This window comes from Malaclemys terrapin, chromosome 3 (assembly GCF_027887155.1).
Source record: "Malaclemys terrapin pileata isolate rMalTer1 chromosome 3, rMalTer1.hap1, whole genome shotgun sequence".
Taxonomy (NCBI): Eukaryota; Metazoa; Chordata; order Testudines; family Emydidae; genus Malaclemys; species Malaclemys terrapin.
The window spans coordinates 205,510,236-205,516,806 of NC_071507.1; the positions used below are offsets into that span (position 1 = coordinate 205,510,236).

Here is a 6,571-nt window from a genome sequence, read left to right on the forward strand (position 1 = left end):
ATGGGTCAGACCAAAGGTCCATCTAGCCCAGTATCATGTCTTCTGATAGTGGCCAGTGGATGTTGACAGACAGACACCCGGTCTGGGGACCCATCCCATCCAGAGCCTCACAGCACCTGCCTGATTCACTGTGGTGTTACTCCAATTTCATGCCATTCTCCAAGGGGTTATGCTGGTGAACGCCATTCCAGAGGGATGTCAAGTATCAGGGGTTAGCCGTGTTAGTCTGTATCTACAAAAACAACAAGGAGTCTGGTGGCACCTTAAAGACTAACAGATTTATTTGGGCATAAGCTTTCGTGGGTAAAAACCTCACTTCTTCAGATGCATAGAGTGAAAGTTACAGATGCAGGCATTATATACTGACACATGGAGAGCAGGGAGTTACTTCGCAAGTGGAGAACCAGTGTTGACAGGGCCAATTCAATCAGGGTGGATGGAGTCCACTCCCAATAATAGATGAGGAGGTGTCAATTCCAGGAGAGGAAAAGCTGCTTCTGTAATGAGCCAGCCACTCCCAGTCCCTATTCAAGCCCAGATTCTGCTGTTTCTCTTTGAAGTCTGTTTCATACGTTTTTTTGTTCAATGATAGTGACTTTTAAATCTGTAATAGAATGATCAGGGAGATTGAAGTGTTCACTTACTGGCTTATGTATGTTACCATTCTTGATATCCGATTTGTGTCCATTTATTCTTTTGCAGAGGGACTGTCCAGTTTGGCCAACGTACATGGCAGAGGGGCATTGCTGGCACATGATGGCATATATAATATTAGTGGATGTGCAGGTGAATGAGCCCTTGATGGTGTGGCTGATGTGGTTGGGTCCTCTGATGGTGTCGCCAGAGTAGATATGGGGACAGAGTAGGCAACGAGGTTTGCTACAGGGATTGGTTCCTGGGTTGGTGTTTCTGTGGTGTGGTGTGTAGTTGCTGGTGAGTATTTGCTTCAGGTTGGGGGGTTGTCTGTAAGTGAGGACTGGCCTGCCTCCCAAGGTCTGTGAGAGTGAGGGATCATTTTCCAGGATAGGTTGTAGATCGTGGATAATGCGCGGGAGAGGTTTTAGCTGGGGGCTGTATGTGATGGCCAGTGGTGTTCTGTTATTGTCCTTGTTGGGCCTGTCCTGTAGTAGGTGATTTCTGGGTACCCGTCTTGCTCTGTCAATCTGTTTCCTCACTTCCCCAGGTGGGTATTGTAGTTTTACGAATGCTTGATAAAGATCTTGTAGGTGTTTGTCTCTGTCTGAGGGGTTGGAGCAAGTTCGGTTGTATATTGGGGCTTAGCTGTAGACAATGGATTGTGTTGTGTGTCTTGGATAGAAGCTGGAGGCATGTACGTACATAGAGTGGTCAGTAGGTTTCCGGTATAGGGTGGTGTTTATGTAACAGTCACTTATTTGCACTGTAGTGTCCAGGAAGTGGATCTCTTGTGTGGACTGGTCCAGGCTGAGGTTGATGGTGGGGTGGAAATTGTTGAAGTCCAGGTGGAATTCTTCAAGGGACTCCTTTCCCTGGGTCCATATGATGAAGATGTCATCAATGTAGCGCAAGTAGAGGAGGGGCACTAGGGGACGAGAAACAGACTTCAAAGAGAAACAACAGAACTAAACTTCATTTGCAAATTTAACACCATTAATCTGGGCTTGAATAGGTACTGGGAGTGGCTGGCTCATTACAGAAGCAGCTTTTCCTCTCCTGGAATTGACACCTCCTCATCTATTATTGGGAGTGGACTACATCCACCTTGATTGAATTGGCCCTGTCAACACTGGTTCTCCACTTGCGAAGTAACTCCCTGCTCTCCATGTGTCAGTATATAATGCCTGCAGCTGTAACTTTCACTCTGTGCATCTGAAGAAGTGAGGTTTTTACCCACGAAAGCTTATGCCCAAATAAATTTGTTAGTCTTTAAGGTGCCACCAGACTCCTTGTTATTCCAGAAGGATGTTCTCAATGAAAGAGAAGTCAGAAAAAAGCTTCAAGAATGATTCAAAGGTTAGAAACCTGCCTCTTAGTGAGAGACTCCCCGAGCTCAATCTCTTTCGCTTAATGAAGAGAAGGTTACGGGGTGACTCGGTCACAGTCTCTAAGTACCTACATGGGGTGCTGGGTGTTAGGATAGAGATATTCAGGCCTGTCTGCAAAGGCCTATACTTTAAGAATTTAGGTGTATTCTGATCACTTAGCTAGTTATCGAGGTAGAAAAAAAGTGATTTTAATTCTTTTTTTTTAGGTGTAAGGGACAGTCTGAGGCTCTGGTCTTAGGCTAAGTAAGGCCTTCGGCTAAGCAGCAGAGGCAGCCCTACGCTGAGAAGTGACCGGTCACATCCTCACATCCCAGACTAGTCCCATGGAAATAAGGTGCTATTGGCTGTTAGGAATCCAATCCTGTCCTGATAGTCCTGTCACCTCCAGAGAAAGGGAAGAGCCTAGAAGATGTAAAAGGAAACTTAGTTTAATAGCATCCTGTCTGTCAAGAACTCACTTATCAATAGCTGGGGTGTAAAATTCTTGCTTCTGTATTGTTTTGTATGTTTATTTGCATGGTCTGTTTGGTTCTGTAATTGTTTCTGTCTGCTGTATAATTAATTTTGTTGGGTTTGTTAAGGTGGTGGGATATAGTTGGTGACAGAACCATGTTACAGTATGTTAGAATTGGTTAGTTAAATTTCAGTAACATGATTGGTTAAGGTATAGCTAAGCACAACTCAAGTTTTACTATAAAGTCTGCAGTCAATCAGGAAGTAAGGGAGGGGGCGAATGGGAACAGGGAATGGGGGTGGGGAAATTGGAATCATGTTTTGCTAAGGGGGAATAGGAACAGTGAATGGGAACAGGGATGGCTCTGTGGTGTCAGAGCTGGGAAGGGGGACACTGAGGAAGGAAACTGGAATCATGCTTGCTGGAAGTTCACCCCAATAAACATCGAATTGTTTGCGCCTTTGGACTTCGGGTCTTGTTGCTCTCTGTTCATGCGAGAAGGACCAGGGAAGTGAGAGGGTGAAGGAATAAGCCCCCTAACATCTTGGTGCCGTGACTCGGATGCATCGCATTGGATAGGTGAGTGGCAGCCTGTAAGCCCCCCCGCACCCCAACAGTCCACGCAGCTCTGCTTGGAGGGGGTATAGCGAACTCTCGTGATGGTAGTTGCGGGTTCTGCCAAGCCAGGGAAAAGGATTTTTTGGATAAATGGATAAGGAAGAACCAGGGCCCATACCAGGAGCAGCAGTCAGCCTGGGATGAGATTAAAAAGGAAATGGATGCAGTGTTAGGGGACCCAGAGGGATGGGGGTGGCTGCGGAGCCCCCCCTCCTTTGGTATCTGGGTAGTGGAAGAAGGTCCCTGCCCATGGGGACTGGACGCCCTCCAGGGAAAGGAGGCACTTCAGTCCACTTGTGAGAGGTTTGAAGTGAGGGCAGCATTATGGGAAGCTGCCAGTAAAGTTTCAAGGTTGGTGCTGTTTCAGCCAGGGCTGCTGAAGGGGCGTAGAGTAGTTCGGGTGGTTAAAGATGATTTGGCCCATCAGGGTTTAGAGTCAGAAGCAGAGTTAACAGACCAGCTTTAGAGACAGGAGCTGGGACTTGGTCCTGGGGAAGGGGAGGAAAAAAGAAAAGGTTTCAACCTGAAAAATGGCCGGGTTTGCAGGAGCAGGTAACGACCCCCACTCTTCTCCCAGAGCCAGGCTGAGAACCTGGGGGGAAGGTTCCCAACCGTTCCAACCCGGGGAGTCTACTCTTGGTTCAGCGCTAACTATATCCTTTTCTTCTTTTCCTTCTTCTTTCTCTCAGTTTACTTAATTTGCTGCTGGGAGCCTGTACTTTAAACTGCCCTGACAGGCTTCATTGGTTTCTTTCCACCTCTTCCCCTCCTCTCCCCCGGCCTGTCCACACTTTTGTTTTTCTGAAGTTTTAGTGGAGGGGACTTTGGATACTTACGTGAAATGTTTTTGGTGTTTTGTTTTGTTTGGGACAAAGTACGACGGAGGTCTGCTGTAGTCCACGGGAATTTTTGGAGGAACAGATCCATGGGCAACCATGGAGACAAATGTTTTACTGCCCTTTGAACAGTCTCAAGGTAAAGACAGCACAGGTTAAGGCGGCCGTGTGGCAATAATTGTACTTGGTGGCTGAGTTGTTAAAAACAAAGTGCGCTACCTTCAAAAACTAAATGTAGGAGTAAGTGATTTAAAAAAGTAAGTAAAAAGTTACAAATACCTTTTGCAAATATTAATAATACAGGGTTTGGAGGAAAGGAAACATTTGGGAGTTGTGAAAATGGTACAGGTAACAGTTGTGGTGTTACAAGAAGCAAGTTTTTGGTTTAATAATAAAACCCAGTTCTATAAATGTAACTGTATGTGCAACTCTGTGCAATCACATTGGATGGAAGCTTGGTAATTCAATTATCCCGGGGGTCAGGAAGAGTGGCTACTACCACCACGATGCTTCTGTCCCCAGAAGCCTTTACAGCTATTCTGAGGAAAAATGGGCTCTTTTCCCACAAAAATGGTCTATAGGGGACTGCTGCAGGCAGCAGGCGGAGAAATAATCTAATCAGATTATTTAACTATTGGGTAATGTGATCAAAATCACTAAAGGAATGTCAGGGGGTTCTATTGGAACTTAACTTGACTGCCCCTGGCTGTCTCTGGTTCTACAAGATGGGAGTGTAATCGGGGTACAGTTGTGTAAAAAAAAAAAAGTAATCACAGTGCAAAAAATGTTAGGCAAAAATAGTTTTGTGCATGCATAGGAAAAGGAAAAAGGGAGCAATGATGGGAACACTGAACCTTGGGGGGGCTCTGGGGGATTGGACTGTCGCTTTGGTGGGGGTGCATGAAAACTCTGTGGGCACGGGGGTGGGGGCAGTTACACCTTGTGTAAAATTAATAAGGCTAATATAATGTTATGGAAATTAAACTATTTCCCAGGACATGTGCAATGTATATTGGAAAAGGGGTAAAAGAAATGCAAACAAAATGTGGTACTTAATTAAAATCCTATTAGGGCTCCAAAAGAAGCCACAATAAATTGTGCTTTCTTTTTCAAATCTCTGTGTGTTTTAAAGCAGGCGATGAAAGTGAAAAGTAATGTGAACTCTGGTGGAAGTGAAATGTGTCCCTTTTAAGACAGTCTCTGAGCTGCTGATCGCTTTGGATCCAGAGGCAAGCCAAGAAAGCCTCTGTGTAAATGCAAATTACATAACGGATGGGGGAAGAAGAAAACTACCCATAAGTAGCAGCACAAATATTATTATTATCTGGAAATAATAAATCCATCTGGTCAGCAAACAAGCTACTAGAAGACTCAGATTATGGCCCTCCACAAGAGGGAGGTGAAAAAACAAGTCAAGCCTGAAAATAAGGGGGACAGGTTAACCCTAAGAGCTGTGGGTGGGTGGGTCGGGGGGGTGTACAAAGCCAAAATCTAAAGCTGTCTCTCAGCTATTACCTGAAAATAAACGTAAAGCTTGGTACAGCAAAAAAACTCTTGCAAACCTGGTCTGTTGTACAAGAGAGGAAACTGAGGCACGCCACCTCATAAATTTCATAAATGACCAGTGAGTGGGGTAATTCACTAGCCTGACTATAAAACAAAATAAGAACAGCCTAAAGGTAATTCTTCTGTTTTTCCTGCAATTAGCAAGGAAATTTGTAAAAGGAATTGGTATTATTATTAAGCAATAATGTTTCTTTTGTTTTTCAGACACTCTACAAGCATGCTGGCGCCAGCGAAAGAATAACCCAGAATACTATGAATCTATGTTTTGCGTTGTTTGTCTGTGGTGTTTGTCTTGTTGCTAGCATGACGTGGGTGGGGGATGGCTTCAAAAGGCTGACAGGGGTGGAAAATGTGTACGAAAACGCAAAATGCTCAACGAAGAGGCCAGCACCTGTGTAACAGCTACCATGGTACCTGAAAATAGAACGGCAACTAAAATGATGCTTGCTAAAAGTTTACCCCAATAAACATCAAATTGTTTGCGCCTTTGAACTTCGGGTATTGTTGCTCTGTTCATGCGAGAAGAACCAGGAAAGTAAAAGGGGAAAAACATAAGCCCCCTAACACGGGGGAGGGGCTGTAGGGAGCTGAGGGTCTTGCTCACCTCTGATGCGTGCAGTCCCTTTGTGATGTCAGGACCCGCCTGGTCCTGGCCCTTTATGATGCGTCACTGGAACAAACAGCCTCTCGGGAGAGATCCAGTGGCAGCACCAGCAGGGAGCCCAGTGTCCAGACCGTCCTCCCCAGCACGAGGATGGGGATCACGCAGAGCTGGTTCCGTGCCAGCTGGGACAGCTCCTGGGTGCTGTACACCTGCGTCCTTCTGGTCCTGGTCATCTGGATGGCCATGGCGACTCAGCACAGTTTCTCCAGGAGAAGCAGGATGGTAGGAGGACACCCCCCCCGCAACCCCACCTGCAGCCATCCTACACTCTCAGCAGAGCTTGCCTGGACACAGCCCCATGGAAGGAAGGAAGGGAGGGAGGGTGGGTGGCCAGAGGCCCCCTGTTCTGACCAGGCCCCATTGGGCTGGCAGGACACATCCACAGAGAGAGACAGGACCACAGACCGAG

At 46.2% G+C, this 6,571-nt stretch overlaps 1 long non-coding RNA gene across 2 annotated transcripts; it reads left to right on the forward strand.

Moving 5' to 3' along the window:
- Positions 1 to 3,927: 3,927 nt before the first annotated feature.
- LOC128834539 (uncharacterized) lies at positions 3,928 to 5,990 on the forward strand. 2 transcript variants are annotated; one of them, XR_008444447.1, is made up of 2 exons: positions 3,928 to 4,071; positions 5,703 to 5,990. It is a non-coding gene; the product is annotated as an uncharacterized LOC128834539 (long non-coding RNA). The 2 variants fall into 2 exon arrangements; XR_008444448.1 differs by lacking the exon at positions 3,928 to 4,071 and adding an exon at positions 4,088 to 4,189.
- Positions 5,991 to 6,571: the final 581 nt, after the last annotated feature.